This window comes from Chaetura pelagica, unplaced genomic scaffold, assembly GCF_000747805.2.
Source record: "Chaetura pelagica isolate M959 unplaced genomic scaffold, ChaPel_1.0 scaffold269, whole genome shotgun sequence".
NCBI classification, from domain to species: Eukaryota; Metazoa; Chordata; class Aves; order Apodiformes; family Apodidae; genus Chaetura; species Chaetura pelagica.
Genome location: NW_009954705.1, coordinates 546,125 through 564,050, shown reverse-complemented (window position 1 = coordinate 564,050; position 17,926 = coordinate 546,125). Strand labels below are relative to the sequence as shown.

General features: G+C 39.5%; 1 protein-coding gene across 1 annotated transcript in view; it reads right to left on the bottom strand.

Moving 5' to 3' along the window:
* WASF3 (WAS protein family, member 3) overlaps nt 1-12,033 on the bottom strand; it is a 50,129-nt gene extending 38,096 nt beyond the window's left edge. The window contains exon 1 of the mRNA XM_010005630.1: nt 11,938-12,033. The gene's annotated coding sequence lies outside the window, so the exon portion shown is untranslated. The remainder of the gene's footprint in view (nt 1-11,937) is intronic.
* Between the last annotated feature and the right edge of the window lie 5,893 nt (nt 12,034-17,926).

The following is a 17,926-nucleotide window of genomic DNA, read 5'->3' as shown; positions in this document are numbered from 1 at the left end:
ATTTCCCCAGTCATCTTGATTCAGACACTACTACAAACATTTTACTTTCCCTATGTATCAGAAACCTGGAAATGGCACCCAGTCTGTGTGTGGGGAAACAGATTTATTTTTTGTGCATTTGTAGGAAAAACTGAACAAAATATTTTGTGTTTGGTTCCAACAGCTCAGTCTAAGCAAACAGACATAAAAATTCCTGACTATTTTCATCCTGAGCCAAGCATGCCATCTGTTCCCATGAAACCCAACTTCTGGTGACTACACAGAGCATTATCACAAAGTGCCTGGTGATCAAGGACTTGCATAAATCAAGATACTATGAGTGATATAGTGCAACACTCAAGACACTAGCAAAAAAAACCAACAAAACCCACAACCAAAACCATAATCCAGTACCCAAAAAAAACACCACAAAACAGAAGTAGCCTAAGGCCCAGCATTACTGTGGCCAGCTATTCTGCAGCATTGTGTGTCATGGTTATTTCACTCTGGTGCCTGGTGAGGGTTAAGCTCTGATTAGAGGTTTTTCCAGATCATAGAATCACAGAAGGGTTTCCATTGGAAGATACTTTAAAGATCATCTAGTTCCAACTCCCCTGCAAGGGCAGGGGCACCTTCCACTAGACCAGGTTGCTCAAAGCTCCATCCAACCTGGCCTTGAACTCTTCCAGGGAGGGGGCTTCCATGACCTCCCTGAGCAACCTGTTACAGCGCCTTACTACCCGCACAGTGAAGAATTTCTTCCTGATGTCTAACCTAAATCTACCCTCTTTCAGTTTTGATCTATTACCCCTTGTCCTATCACTGCCCTCTCTGATGAAAAGCCCCTCCCCAGCTTTCCTGTAGGCCCCTTTCAAGTACTGGAAGGCCACTATAAGGTCTTACTGGAGCCTTCTCTTCTCCAGGCTGAACAGCCTCAACTCTCTCAGCCTGTCTTCATAGCAGAGGTGCTCCAGCCCTTTGATCATCTTGGTGGCCCTTCTCTGGACACTTTCCAATAGGTCTGTACCTTTCCTGTACTGAGGACACCAGAGCTGTACACATTATTCCAGGTGGGGTCTCACCAGAGCAGAGTAGAGGGGCAGAATCCCCTCCCTGGCCTTGCTGGCCACACTTCTTTTGATGCAGCCCAGGATGCAGTTGCTCTCTGGGCTCCAGCACACACTGGCAGCTCATGCCGAGCTTCTCCTCCACTACCACCCTCAAGTCCTTTTCCTCAGGACTGCTCTCTAGCCATTCTGTATTTGTGCCTGCGGTTGCGCCAACCCAGGTGCAGAACCTTGCACTTGACCTTGTTGAACTTCATGAGGTTAGCATAGGCCCACCTCTCAAGCCTGTCAAGGTCCCTCTGGATGATCTCCTTTGCCTTCGGTGTGTCGGCCACACCACACAGCTTGGTGTCATAACCAAACTTTCTCAGGGTGCACTCAATTCCACTGTTGACAATGCAGACAAAAATGTTTAAAAAGCTCCAGTCCCAGTACAGACCCTTGAGATCTCCACTTAGACCACAATTCTTGGAGTGCAACCATCCAGCCAATTTGGTATACTGAGTAGTCCATTGATCAAGTTCATGTCTTTCCAGTTTAGAGACAATGATGTTGTGTGGGACAGTGTCAAATGCTTTACACAAGTCCAGGCATATGACATCAGTTCTCTTCCCTTATCCAGCAACAATGCTTTTCACATCTCTCCTATGTGTCATGTGCCTGTGTATGGTCATCTGAGCTCTAACAACACAATTTTTCTCTCTGAGGTAATCTTTCTCTCTCTCTTCTGTGTGGTTAACATCTTCAAGTTAATCACAGAAACCATTCATGTTTCATGCACAAGAAATCAGCAATGCATAATTTTCCAGTTCATAACATGAAATAATTGTTACAGATGGCACAGCAGAAGTACAGGAGCTCCATATACCTCAACAGCTAAATCACAGCTATGTAATACAGGGTCCAGCAGAAATCAAGATGGATCATACCCCTTTTCCTGGATTTATCTATGCTGAAGACATATTTCAAAATTAACTACCCATTTATGCTTTTCACCAGGAACAGAATATCAAGAGAGATAAAACTACAGAAAAAAAAAATAAATCAGAATACACTTTATATATCTAATATTTTATTTACATATGAAGCACATCAAGATTGAAAGCAGCTTTATCTCCCCAAATACAAAGCATTTACTTTCCCTTGGTGTTTCTGGCTCTTTTGTGACGGACCCTCCCTTTAACTAGAAACTCCAAATCCAGATGACAAAATCCTGCCCAGCATTAACTTCCTAATAATTAAATGTATAATCCTTGCCTTAGTTTTTTAATTTCTGTTTGGGTTTGTTTGGTTTGTGTTGGTTTTGTTGGTGGTAGTGGTTTTGTGATTTGGGGTTTTGGTTGGGTTTTTTTGGGGGACAGTGGGGTTAAATAAAAGAAACATGCTTTGATACAACGATGTTGGCTTACAAAACCGTATTTTCCCCGTTACACATACAGTAACTCCCATTATGAGACAAGTAAGCTACTATAAAAACATAGTGAGTCTCAGACTGAATACAGCAGTTAGTCTTCTCTAAAAATCCCCTTTCAAGACCTTGAAGGCTGAAAAGCTGTGTTCCATGAAATCTGGCTTTGTATCAACAGATCTCCATGGAGCTGGCAGGTTACAAGTGCTCCAGAAACCAGCTTCAAGGAAGGAAAAAAAAGAAAAGCATTCTTACCATGTATAATCCATTGCTTAAAAGAGGCTTAAGCCACTTTTTTTCTCAGCTAAAATAATCTCATTTTAGCTAAAATTACTGGAGATGCAGAGGTTACAAACGATAACACTAAAGAAGTGTAAGTCTGCTTTATTCTAGCATTTCAAATCAGTGTATTTAATATGCTTTGTGGAACATTCTGTAAACATGTCTTTGTCTTCATTCAAACTTCAAGCGTAGCTTTTTAAAAGCCTATGACATTTCAGAACAAAACACCAAAAATTTGCAAGTATTGTACTGATTTAAAGCTAACTCTATAATTCTGCTCCTCTAGTCAATGCCAACCGTGGGTGAATGCCAAGTGGGGGTGAGTTGAGAGGAAAAAATACTGTAATAGTATTACATAGTATAATAAAAGCAGAACTGAACAAAATACATGGTGTCCACAAGAAAGAGAGCAGCACCCTTCATGAGAGGTTGCCCACTTGTGGACCTTTGGGATGTTCAGACTTCAAAAGGAACTAAGAAAACAGTAACTAACCTTGAAGACTGAATTAGCAAGTTGAATAGGAGCAGAAAGACCTGCAGAGCAGAATAGCTGGTGACCCTCTGGATGTCTTACTTTTCTTTTTTAGTTAGAGAAGCAGGACTATTTGTGCCCCAGCCTCATGGCTCATTAGATGTTTAACACCATCAGGTATGTTCTTAAGTTAGCACCTTTTGGTGTTAGACTTACTGGAAGAGTTAATATTCTCAACAGGGGGGGAATTTGCATCATAAACATACCCCTGGATCCAAACTAAACCAATAGCATAATGCACTTCTAAAATGCCTGCTGTTTAATTCATTACATAAAGGCTGAAAAAGGACAGTTTTATTTTGTTCCATTTTTTATCTGTTTTAATTTTTAAGGAGAAGGAAAAAAAAAAATACTCATTGAAAAAAAAAAAATAACCAGGCTGAAAACTTGTCACAGAGTATTGTTTAATTATGGCTCACTCCAATATTTACAACTGAAGGCTCCAGGGGAAAGGAGGGAACACAGAGACTCTGCACATAAGTCAAGAGTTTCCTCTGTCCTCTCCTTTCCTATAATGTGCTCAGCCACTCAAAACTTGGGGAAGGATCTCATCTCACCACCTACCTAGCATTTAACCACATCCCCAATTCCTGGTGGTACAGACAACTAAAACCTGGTGAATGGGGAACAGACTGCCTAAAACTAGCACAGAAAGCTTATTACAGTGAGGTTGCATAACACCGTGTTACCACAGTATCTGTACACCTAGATGTTAAATTTACACTCTGAACTTGAGAAAAGCAAGAAGCAGCATCTCAGTTATACAGCTGAGAGGCACAAAGCTATTTGTTGACACTGGCCAGCACAATGCCCATAGAAGGATCAAAAATTGGACCTAGATCACACCAATACTTAGCAACAAATGTTTCAACCACAAGATTAGTTATGTTTCTTTCTGAAAACCCAGTTATTGCCGCAGGATCCACTCCCCTTAAAGCTGTGCTTTGTAAGACAGCTGTAAGCCAGCCACCTCTTGATTTAATTAAATGGATTCTTTTCTACATTTCCTGTTTCAACATTTCTGCTGTTATAGCTGCTGCTCCTGGCTGAGCTGATTCCAGGGCTGGAAAAAGATGGAAGTGAGCAGAACTACTGGAGGAAAAAAGTCAAAGCAGTTTATGGAACTACTGCCCTTACAGCTGAGACCACAAAAGTGACAGTGAGGGCACTTAATCTGTTTCAATACAAAGAAAAAAAATATCAACAAAAAACCCAATGCACCCAAAAGACCAGTTACAGCATTAAGTTGCATGGGTGAGTACCAAGGTAGGCACCTAAACTGCAGTAACTAGACCTGAAAGATTAATAACTGCTTTCTACAAGAAACTGCATCAATATTGTCACAGAAAGAGGATTTAAGTCTAGCCCATCTTACTGACATGAATACAGAACTATGACACTGAAGAGCTCAGAGCTGTTGCAATTTTCCAACACTCTCCACCGCCACATTTCCCAAAATCATGCAGGAGTCCAGCAAACTCCAAGACAGTCAACAAAAATCATACTGAATAGAAGAAAATAGATATTTCTTATATATTCATTCCTCAGGCTCACAGAGGCATCTGTCATGTCACAAGGACTGTATTACATACATCTCATAAGTGCATTACAAATTTAGCCACATAAGTAGTTAAAGTCTGCATCATTTCCATCTTTTCCATCAAAAGATGCTTTTGGTGAATGCTAACTTGGTATACATCAATTTCTGTGGTTCACCAAAAATAAAAACGAGCATATACCCACAAGTATTTTTAAGATCAAATTCATTTTAAAGGCATGAAGTATTAAAGGATAAGGGTTTTTTTAAGTAAATAGACAGTGATCTGAAAGAGGAGGGTGGATGGAAACTCAACAAAAAATTGGTAACTTCTTCTCAAGAGCAACAAGCCATCAGTCTAATGAAAGACAGTATCACATCTCAAGAAAATCAGTTGCTCTTAGATCCTGATGAATTGTGAAGGTTCCTTTTTTTCTTTTCCAATAGCATAAGATGGAATCAAGGACAAATCATTAAAAAACACTGGCAGGCTTCAGATCAGGCAGCTGCCTGCAAAGATTCTCTGTGCCTTTTTCAACTGTTTTCTTTAAGTATAAGAAGTAATTAATACCTATATTTTTAAACTGGGCAGTCTGTTTAATCCTATAAATACACAAGCTATACAAAAATATGAGGAAGCTGTACTAGTTAGTTTATTTACAATAAAAGGTATATGTCTGCAATGAGTCATATACATGTTTATAAAACATTTTAATTTACTTCCTGAAGTTAAAGAGGAACCATCCATCTAGACCCTGATGATCACTGCAGTCTCTTGTGAACTTAATCAAATAATGCAGTTTGAAATTAACTTCAGCACCTATTTCCAAATTATTTTTTTTTCTTTTCCCCACTTGCCCATGGGTTTGCTTCAAAGTATTTTGCACATTGGACCTAAATAATTTCAATACTGATCTGTCATTAAATTGTTTTGAACAAAAATGCTTCTTGGAACTAAGTGTTCGTAACAACAGTAAGTAGATTCTGAACCCAACATGCTGAAGTGAAAACAACATTGATGTCTGAGATGTTTTTGATTTCTTTAAACAGAAACAAAGATGCAGAATCCTGAATTGAGCTTAGGGTAAACCTGCCTCATCTCAGCACTGTTGTTACTATTATCTTAGTGATAAAACAGTCTCCTGTGAAAAGAAATTATTAGTTTAAAATCCCATTTTGCTCATGAGATCCCACAATCTAAGAGGAATAGATTTCTTGCCTAAGGCAAGAAACCAGCTGGCTGCTGAGCAAAAAGAGGACTGCTATTGCCACCTCTGTGACAGTGCTCCAGAAGCCAACACTGCAGCTGAGACTATTTAAGAATCACAAACTGAGCAAAACTTGGGCAACTGCAGTGGAGACCAGAGTTTTTAAGGACTCATTGGGTAATCCTAGGGACAAAGATGTTGACTCTGAGTCTCAAAGACCAATTTGAATGGGAAAGTAGACACTTCAGAAGCGAGAGCCACCCTCAAGGAAGATCTGGACAAGCTGGAAGAGTGGGCCCACAAGAACCTTACAAAGTTCAGTGGGGACAAGTGCAAGGTCTTGCACCTGGGAAAACATCACCCAGGAGTGCAGCACAGATTGGGATCCACCTGGATCAGTGGCTCTGTAGCTCTGTGTAAAGAAACCTAGGAGTCCTGGTGAACAAGCTCAATATGAGTGAACAGTGTGCTGAAAGCCAAGAGGATACTGGGCTGCATCAACAAGGCCATCACCAGTAGAGATAAAGAAGTCATCGTCCCACTCTACTCAGCATTTGTCAGACCACACCTGGAGTACTGTGTTCAGTTCTGGTTCCTGCTCTACAAAAACAATGGGGACAGGCTGGAGAGGGTCCAGGGAAGGGCCATAAAGGTGATCAAAGGACTGGGAAGCCTGCCCTATGAGGAAAGGCTGAAATAACTGGGTTTGTTCAGCTTCAAGAAAAGAAGGCTTAGAGGAGACCTTAATGCCATGTTTCAGTACCTAAAGGGTGGCTACCAAGTAGACAGAGACTCCTATTTTACAAGGGGTTACATGGAGAAGGTGAGGGGCAACTAGTGCAAGCTGCTCCTGGGGAAATCCCAATTGGACACAAGGATAAAATTTTTCACTATGAGAACAGTTAGACATTGGAATAATCTCCCCAGGAAAGTGGTGGGTTCCCCAACAACAGACACTTTTAAGACTCAGCTTGACAAAGTGCTGGGCCACCTCACCTAAATCGTGTTCTTACCTAGAAAGGTTGGTTCAGAGGATCCTTGAGGTCCCTTCCAACCTGGCATTCTATGATTCACAACTCTATGATGTAAAGTTACCTATGATTACATGGATCTTTCACACCCCATCAAATGATGTAACTAACCTATCAACAACACTTTAAAATAGTCAATATAATATACATAGACTACATGTATGGAAATCTACAGAGCCGCACGTATGGAAAAAAATAAATAAATCAAGCCATTAGAGACTACACACAGTTCAAGAAGCAATTTAACCACATCAGCTAAATTTAGCAACAGATTGAGTTAATCATTGCACAGGCAACCACGATTTAAGTCTCATCTTCAAGTAGGTCCCTGTGCACTAGATGCATAATTCAGAAGGGAAGTTAGTATGATGCCAATCAGAAAAAGTTCAGAGAAGAGGCCAATGACTGCATTTATTTGCAGTATTGAAGTAGCACTAAATCTCCCGCAGTCTCAGACAGTGATAATGAAGAATGTTTCTGTATGCATTCATGCATGAAGGGCATTTCTGTATGGGCATGTTAAAGCTCTCACAGCACAGATGCTGGTTTTACCAAATCACTCCTCTTTGTATATTAACATCAAACTCATTTTGCCAGGCTGCAATTTTAAAATATAAAGTCCCTCAACTCCACACAGACGAGTCTAAAATGCAAATCAGTGTATGCTGAATAGAGCTTAACCCAGGAAAGGCAAGAGTTGAGCCCAAATATTCAGCCTCTTCTAATATCACAGAGAAAACAAGAAAAGCTCACAAAAAATGTGCACCTCCTAATTAAATCTAGGCTATTCTCTATCACAGGGCACCACTGAAAATAGACTGGCCCACTCTTCTTGACACTCCCCCTTCAGATATTTGTAAACATTAACAAGATCCCCTCTCAGTCTTCTCCAGACTAAACAGCCCCAGGTCTCTCAGTCTTTCCTTATAAGGCAGGTATTCCAGTCTCTTAATCATCCTTGTAGCGTCTGTTGGACACTCTCTCATATATCCTTGTCCCTCTTGAACTGGAGAGCCCAGAACTGCACACAATACTCCACATGTGTTCTCACTAGGGCAGAGTAGATGGGGAGAACCTCTCTAGACCTGCTGGACACCCTCTTCTGAACACACCACAGGATACCATTGACCTTCTTGGCCATAAGGACACACTGCTGTCCCACAGTTAATTTGTTGTCCACTAGGACTCCAAAGGCCTTCTCAATGGAGCTGCTTTCTAACAGATCAGCTCCTAATCTGTATTGGTGAATGGTGTTATTTCTCCCCAGGGACAGTACACTACACTTAAATTATTGATTTTAAACAGTAAGTTAATAAATCATTCTAAAATTTGCCAGCCACAAACAATACAGGTTACATGACTGAAGACTCAGATAGTAGAGGCAAAAGTCTTTGTGAATAAATAATTAACCCTGAATAAAATATCTAAGTTGCTTTCACAATAGAAGTATTTCTAAAGACTGAAGCAGTCTTACCCACACAGCAATCTAACACAATTTTAATCTGTCTTCAAAAAATATAACTCAATATGCAACATTTTATGCACCAAACTATGAATGCAGTGATCTTAGAATTGCTCATGTGTGATGATAGAGGAGTTAGTTCTTTAGCTGGGCTAGTGAATTGGCATTTGGGGATGGTAAGCACAGGGGTCCCTTTTCAAGCCCTGCATTTGGTATTTTCTTCCTTAGTAGAGGCTCTCTGACTTTCTTTGTGGGTGACACCTGTAGTGTTGTAGGACTACAACGGAAGTTTAGAAAAGCCACTGCATGCCAGGAAGGGACAACTCTCCATCACCAACTCTGCACTGGGACATCAGCACAGCCCTGTGTCATCTGCCAATCCAAGCAGAGATGTCCTAGACCTGTGCATGCTACTTCACACAGGATGGTACATTAAGGAATCAGCAGCATTTGTAAACATATAATAACTGTATTTTTTTTTAACAATTTGACAATATTGGGGGCATTTTTATTAGTAAAACACACTAGGAAGTCCAGAGAAGCAAGAAAAGGCAAGACACTATTCTAATCCAAGTAACAAAATTAATTATTTGATTTAAAATTAAAATGCCTTTCTCTGCATGCAAAATAGATTAAATAAACCATTTTAATTTTTTATTATGACTTGTAAAGACATGGAGCTCATGGAGAAAGTCCAGAGAAGGGCCACAAAGAACTCCTACAAGGACAGGCTGAGAGTTGGAAGTGTTCAGCCTGGAGAAGACAAGGCTCTGGGGTGACCTTATAGGGGCCTTCCAGTACCTGAAGGGGCTACAGGAAAGCTGGGGAAGGGCTTTTTACAAGGGCTTTTAGTGAGAGGACAAGGGGTAATAGATTAAAACTGGAAGAGGAGAGATTTAGGTTAGATATTAGGAAAATATCTTTAGTATGAGGGTGGTGAGGCACTGGTACAGCTTGCCCAGGGAAGTTGTGGAAGCCACATCCCTGGAAGTGTTCGAGGCCAGGCTGAATGGAGCTCTGAGCAATCTGAACTAGTGGGAGATATCCCTGCCCATGCAGGGGGATTGGAATGAGATGATCTTTAAGATCCCTTCCAACCCATTCTATGATTCTATCATTCTTCAAAGCAGAAATTTAAAAAGAAAAATACAATTCTGTAGAAATCATTTTTAAGTACAAGCTTATTTTATTAACCAGAGTTTCCAGAGTGTATGTCTGTGACACATGAACGATCAGTGCTCAACCAAAAATTTGAACTTATGTTTACTAAAATTAGTTTTAATTTTTTTTAATCAAAGGCTGATTACTGTCAAGTATGTTCAACATTCTGTCTTTAAATACTCTTCAGCTACATAGAACTCCAGACTATTAAACACTAGATACATTCAATTAAACTCTCTATATAAGTTATGCTTAATCTGCACAAAGAAACGGAAGACACTTGATAATACTACATTGAGTATTAACAGCAAATATCTCAAAATAGGTTTTGAACCTTGATGAATAAATACAACATAGGTAAAATATTTCTTTAACAATTAACGTCTACAGCCTCCCATGAATAAAAGTAAGCAACAATGCTCTCATGCAGCATGAAATGCAGCTGAAATACAACAGTGCTGTAAAAATTCCTAAGTTTATATTATTAAAAAGAAAACACACACTGGAAGTTAAGACATGACAGCTGTGACTTTTTTAATCTCAAAAGCAGAATAAGAGGTCTGTAAAGCCAGCTACTAGAGAGACCAGAAGTCTGGGGGTCAGATAGTGGAGAGATCAAGGATCCTAAAGTCAGCCACTGAAGTGATCACAGGTATGGATTAGCCACTGGAGAAACCTTTGCTCACATGCTTTTATGCACACACACCTATGTGACAACAGGATACTTGTAAATACATATAGTAAGAGGAATAAAACTCACTGTCGCATTAAATAGTAAGCAATATGCTAATCTAATCATCTAGCAGTTGAGCATATTTTCAACCTCTGAAATGTCAATTTGGTTTACCCTATTTTTTGGGGACTACCTACTTTTCCTACCACACTTCTTCCCACCTTCTAAATTTACAGCAAGTGATCTTTTTTTCCAATTTCAATATATAACCATCAAGTTCCCTTACTATTTAATGGAAACTACAGGAGGAGCAGAAGGGAAAAAACAGTTTTTCTTTCAGCCTATTTCTTTCAAAGGCTGTTGCCATAACTTTCACATTTCTGTGTGCATCATATTGCTTCCTGATCTCTTCATTCCTCAAAATAAAGTTTCTTAACAGACACTGTGAATGCATGCATATGTAAGTTTTCCAGAACTCCTTTAAGTTTTTCCTGACTTAAGGTGCAGCCTCTTTCAGAACATATACGCTGATAAGCAACTTAAATATCATCAACCATATAACCAGAATTTAAAATTAAAGTACGCAGACATGAATTTCAGCTGAGGGGACAGGGTTACACACAGAGTGAGCTCTAGGATATAGGCAAAGTCAACAGTATCCTAAAGCACTGCTGCAATACTTTGCTTGTTTCAGAGTCCTTGAAGCCTCTGAAGAGGCTGCAGTTTCTGCCACAGGTGGCACCGTTGGGTGCAACAACAGAAAAAAGTGGTCCCTCCTGCAAACAGCTAATACTACTTTCGACTTCCTTATCCTCTCAGAAGGACAAACCTGCTCTCCAGCTTCTTCCTCAGCTCAAAAAAATTCTCTTTCCCAATGCTGAAGCAGACAAGCTGCAGTCCCCTAAAAAAAAAAACAACAACAAAAAAAAAACAGCTTTATTTATTCTAGCAGAGTTGTCTGCACTTTGGGATTGGCCCTTCATTAGCAGTACCCAGTGTGGCCCACAAAAGAAATACTACACAGCTGTTTTCATACTCTTCCACCAAAACAGATGTTCCTCAATGAAAAGTCTGTGGTGTGCATGTTGCAGCTGAGACAGACTGGGGGGTAGGTGGATTGTTCCCCACAAAGCTAGTTTAATACCAATAAATATAAATATTTTATCTGTTGCACTTAGAAGCAAAGAGTCAAACATTGAACTTCAGCAGATTTAGTTTAAATCTCTAAGATGACACATCAACAAAGTACAGATTATACAGAGTTTAAGTAATTAACATACAAATTTATAAACCAAATACATCACAACCACAAAAAACATGGGTTTATTTCTGTTTTCTACAGAATAAGGTTAGTGTTTAAACTATACTAGTGTCTCAGGCTAGCAGTACTTCAGGGACTTCTACAGCTTATCTTCATCATCACAGAAACATAAACCACCTTCCCAATGCTAACTCAAAACCGTCGGGACAGTTTCCAAGTTTCATTGGTCTTCAGTTTAGGGACTTAGCACCATTTTCAAAGCTATTTGTAAGAGATTCACATAAATACAAAGTAAGTGACGAGGGGTGTTCATAAGAGCTCCCTTGAACTACCTACCATTTAAAAAGGGGAGTAGAGAATATCCTTCCTGTTTACACGTTTGAGAAATCAGGTGCTCTGTAACTTGCTAGCACACTCAGGTAGCTTTCACTGCAAACAAAAAGACAAATTTCAACTTAGTTTTTCACAAACAGAATTACTAATTAGAATAACCTGAATAAAAAAAAATTAGGTTCAGTGATCAGTTAAAAAACTACTGAAACATGCATGAGTAGAATCTAGACATACTTTAAACTGTTTGGAGCTAATCATTATTTCATGTTACAGCTTAAGTTTTTTCAAGGTAAGAAAACAGCTTGTGCTATTTTATAAAATAAAACACTTAAAGACTGTGGAGACAAAAAATCTAAGATAATGGCCTATAGTAAAGCATAATAAAACACCAGATTTGAGTCCCACTGGGATACTTCACAGTAAATTGAATATTACTAAACACAAACCCACTAAAACAAAACACACTAAAAAAGTCGATGAGAGTATCTTGCAAAAATTAAGTATTGAGCTGTTTCCATGAACATTATATAGATCCTAGCATCAAGGGAATATTCTGACTTAAAGATGAACATTTAGTCATACACCAATTTTTTTAATAAATTATATTTTGGTAGTTGAGACATAGCTGCTCTTTCTGCAAGAACTGTACAAAGTTCTAAACTAGACCATTCGATCGTAAGAGACTGCTACTACAGCTGTATTTTTAAAGGCTGCTGCTACACACTCCTTGATAGAACTTGATTAGACATTTTAGACAATAAAAATTTACAAGAGAGATAAAAAACCTTCCCTATTTCAAGGACATTTATAAGTGGGATTTATAGCAAAGCCAAAGCATCTAGAAGAACATGACACTGTTCAGGTCACTGCACAGATTTCTCAAAGGCAAGACCATCAGTGTCCTAGACAACACCTCTTGTTTGCTGTCACTATCCTCCCTCAAAATATCAGAGCTTTAACAACAGAGTGCTCCCACCAGTAAGCACTGGTGCAGAGGCCATCTATTTCAAACATAATATTGCCCTTTAGTTAGCTTGATACCAAGATGTACCAATTGGCCAAGGCCTTGGTCCTCTCATGCTTACAGAAGGAACTGTTCTGAAGTTACACATTATAAAAGGCTCAGGTATATATAGTTCATCACATTCAGAGTTCTCCCTGTCTTATCACCAGGACAGGTGTACTGTACAGGGAAGAAAGTGCCTTCCAAATGCTGCTTCACAATCCTGACTAAAATCACGTCAGACAGGATCCTATTAACTGAAGTGATTTGAAACAACAGCGTATACCTCTGGCTCAAGGAACAGTAAATCTGCTTTAGAGCAACCAGCAGTACTACACTGAAAAACACTAGAGAACAGATGCCACAAAGCACTAGCCTAGGTCACTGAACTTTATATAGAACTCAAAGCCTCTAGTACTATGAGGGTGGCTGAGGATACATTTACGCATCACAGTAACCTCAGCAGCAAAGACACCTTACAAGGTTCTTGGTTCCCCACATTAGCTACTCGTTCTTGTCTACACACTGCAGTTCACTATTTCCATCAGTAAATCAACACAAAGTTTATAGTGCTGCACTATATAAACAGGATCCCTGAATCCATCCTGTGATGAAAGAAGTCTCCACTCAGGTCAGCAATATGCAAACCTTATACAGGGATGGGAAGGAAGCCAAATATCACCGCATGAATGGCAAGAATGAGACTATTGCAGTTTCCATGGTGAAATGATATCAACTATCCTGACATATATCCCAGGGGTTAGTAAAAATCCTTATGTGGTTAAAAAAAGATATGGCCAAACTTAAACAGTTTTAAATCTTTAAAAAAAATAATAAATAAAAACAAAAATACTTATTTAAGTAAAATATTTAATAAGACCCAGGATAATCCAGAGAAGAAATGCTGGAGCCTCTCACTACATGCTCTACATTCAAGAGACATAGTTATGATGAAAAAATATTGCAGATGCATGCAACATGAGATACAGAAAGAAAAATATATTTCAGCATATGATTAACTGTCCAACAATAACTATCTACTGGCATAACTATGACTATACCTTTCAGAATCATAGGATTGTTTTGGTTGGAAAAGACCTTTAAGATCATCAAGTTCAACCACTAACTGAGCACATTCCCAAGTCCATCAACGAACCACGTCCCAAAGCACCATATCTACACTTCCATGGATGGTGACTCCACCACTTCCCCAAGCCTGATGACCCTTTCAGCAAAAAAAAAAAATGTCCAAATATCCAACCCAAACGTTCCCTGGCACAACTTGAGGCCATTTCCTCTTGCTCTTTTGCTTGTTACTTGGGAGAAGAGGCTGATCCCCATCTCACTACAGCCTCCTTCCAGGTAGCTCAAAAGAGCAATAAAGTCTCCCCTCATCCTCCCCTTCTCCAGGCTAACCAACCCCAGTTCCCTCAGCTGCTCCTCGTAAAACTTGTGCTCCAGATTATCTCAATCTTTGAATGGATTCTTTCTTTCCCATAAAGTGTTCAAGAGGAAAGAAATCCCAATGAAAGACATTATAAGATTCTTACTCACTGACAAGTACATCAGTGACCCCCCTACCAAGTGCCCCACTGGACTCATATTCACTGACTACATTACAGAAAGTACTGAACAGTTTCAATGGGATGATGATTTAGAAATGCAAAACATACAGCCCTGAGTTATCTTTAGAAATCTGTATCCAGCAGAATTTTGTTTAAATTCTGTGTTTTAAAACTTTCTAAACAGGACTTCTAGAAATGAGGAGCCTGTATGCAGGCTATCCAAAGAACAAGCTTTATGGCACACAGAGGATTACTTCAGAAATCCACGGGGAAAAAAAAACAAAACTCACAACAAAACACATAAGGATTTAATGCCAGACATAACTTTTATACAGATTGAGGATTAAAAGTACCCAAATGGTAGGACATCATCAAAATTATGGGGAAAAAAAAAAATGATTTTATTTTAAAGTCTGCTTTCTGGAGTGAGGGGAGGGGTTTTAAAACATGGTTTCATATATGGAGATCCAAAGCTTATCACTCTAGTTTGAATTACAAAGTAACTGTTTTATCACTGGATACACACAAAAAAGGAAGTGGTTTAACTTTTGAGGTCCCTTCCAACCCCTAAGATTCTGTGATTCTGTGAATTGGACACAAGATAATAATAATACCAAACTGTGAGGTGGTGTTGACTCTTCTGAGGAAGAACAGGCACAGGGATCTAGATAGATTGGTGCACTGGTCTCTGATTAATGGGATGAAAAGTAACAAGACCAAATGCCAGATCCTGCCCCTAGGACAGAGCAATGCTGGGCACAAGTATAAATGGGGAGAGGAGTGGCAGGAGAGCAGCCCTAAAGAGGGAGTTCTGGGGGTACCAGTTGGCCACAGGCTCAGTACAAGTCAGCCATGTGCCCTGGCTGCCAAAAGGCAAATGACATCCTGGAGGCATCGAACAGCATCACCAGGAAGTCAAGACATAAGATTATTCCACTATCCAGTGTTGGTGCAGCCTCACCTTGAGTGCTGTGCACAGTTCTGGGGCCCACCGTTTAGAGAAGGAATTTAAGGTCCCTGAATGCATCCAAGGGAGAGCAACAAAGCTGGTGAAAGGCCTAAAGGGATGTCCTGGGAGGAGCAGCTGGGTACTCTGGCCTTGTCTACTTTGGAGAAAAGGAGGTTGAGGGGCAACCGCATTGCTCTCTGCAGCTTCCTAAGAAGAAATAGCGGAGAGGGAAGTACTGATCTCTTCTCACTGCTATCCAGTGACAGGATACATGGGAATGGTTCAAAGCTGTGCCAGAAGGTTCAGCCTTTCTTTATGAACCATTTCTTTATGAAGAGGGTGGTCAAACACTGGAAGAGGCTTCCTAGAAAGCTTGTTGGGTTTTAAGAGGCATTTGGACATTGCTCTTAATAACATGGCTTTAACTTTTGGTCAGCTCTGAAGTGGTCAGGCAGTTGGACCAGATGACTTCTGTAGATCCCTTCCACCTGAAATATTCTATTCTTATTAACAGCTCTCTCTCATATTTACATACTTAGGTATGCATGTGGATATACTTAATATTTATAAAGCCTTTCATAGCAATAGATATTTATCTCTATATATAAACAAAAGCTTTATAGAAGTTCAGTAGGACTCACATTGGAAAATATTTTTGAAAAGCATGGCTTTTCCCCCAATCTAAAAGCCTCAAAAAGCATTTAAATTATTTTTAGACAGACATAGATATCATACAAATTAATCATTAAAGAGTCACCATTTATATAATTAAACTTCAATGGAATTAAACAGTGACTCCTTACAGTTGACCCCCAGGACTCAATTAAGGACATTACTATGTAAAGAAATGAGAAGCGTGAGAAGGAAGGTAGAGAAATTAAAGCATTTTTTACAGGTGAAACTTACATATTTAAATTATTCTCTTTTACACCCCAGCTGGAGAGCTATTCTTGAAAGAGATCAGCATACTCTAATATTTACTACATGGCTCAAGTTTATCCCAACTTCTCAAGAGTTTTCTTCACCCTCCTCCTGTTTTTAAAGGGTCAGGTAATACTGGTAGGTTTGTTTGTTTCTTTGGGGCCTATTTTGCTATTAAAAGTTTACTTTTAAGCCAGCTCAACTGACGTAGTTTTGCATGGATGTGACCTCAAATCTCGCTCAATGTAGAGGAGCTTAGCAGTTTAGGAAGATCAAATAAATCACAGAAATTCAGAAGTATGTGAAACAATGCTCACTTTTCTTTCAAAAAGAAGGTTGAACTGGCTTAAAGCCATCATGCATGCTTTTACCATGAGATTTTTATAGTTTTAATCAAGACCTGTTTTCATAAAAGAGAATTTTAAAACTACTTCACACTATTTAATAAGTAAGGGAAATCATGAATTTCATAATCCTAAACACATAACACATACAGGTTATCTACTGATTGGACTCAACACCAAGAAGTTGATATTAACTCAAGGGACCAGATCTGCCTGTTGCCACTAAATAAATTCAATAAAGCCTATTCTTCAGATTACTTCAGTATCATTTTCACAGCCATGATTACTACCATCTGCTGGGGGGGAAGGTAGTCAGCTGCCACAAATGCAGCATCTTGCAACAGCAATCACCACTAAGAGATTTTGAAACAATGAAAAAGATCTTGATCTGATAATCAGGTCTGAGAACACCTGAATTTCTTAATACATACAATACAGCATGTGTGTGTATAGATATATACACATCCCAGATCTCTCTTTAACAGTTCATAATAATGTGATTGCAGGTGTATCATCCTATTCTATCCATTTCTTGTCCATGGTCATTTCCTCAGTCTTCCAAAAACCATAACAATACCCATTTCAACTATATTTTCAAGTTCTGCTCCCTTTGCCTTCCTCTATGCAGCATTTTGAAAACTACAAAAAATGTAGGTTATTTTCAAGAACTAAATACAGGTGAGGTGTACTTCATGTAAGATGCAAAATATTTCTACTCAGAGGGAAAAAAAAACAAACAAAAAACCTCAAACAAAAAAAAACCCAAACCTTATAGGTTTTGAAACAGTGGTAACTGGTTGGTGAAAGGCATGAGCTGCCAAGAAATCTGCAGTCGTTTTTCATCCGAAGTGCAAAAGCTGTTCTCTTTAAACACTATGTAGACAGGAGTAGAGGCACAGACTGTATCACAGGAAAGGAAGTATGCCATGTCCCAGGGCAACACCATGCCTGCCCAGGCAGCAGCTGACAGCTCCAAAGCAATGTGCGAGTTATGGCCAGGAATGGAAGTAACCAGATATTTTGGTTATTACTGACCACTCTGATCTGGGTGGGGAAGAAAGAGAAGTGACAGTGGGGGACCTGGCTCAACTTCAAATCCACATCTTGTAAACTCCATATAGGAAAGCAGAAACAGTGCAATGCTCTGGGGCTTCAGCTCCACTTCCTAAAGGACCAAGCCAGAGCTCCACAGCTATGACACATAGCTTCC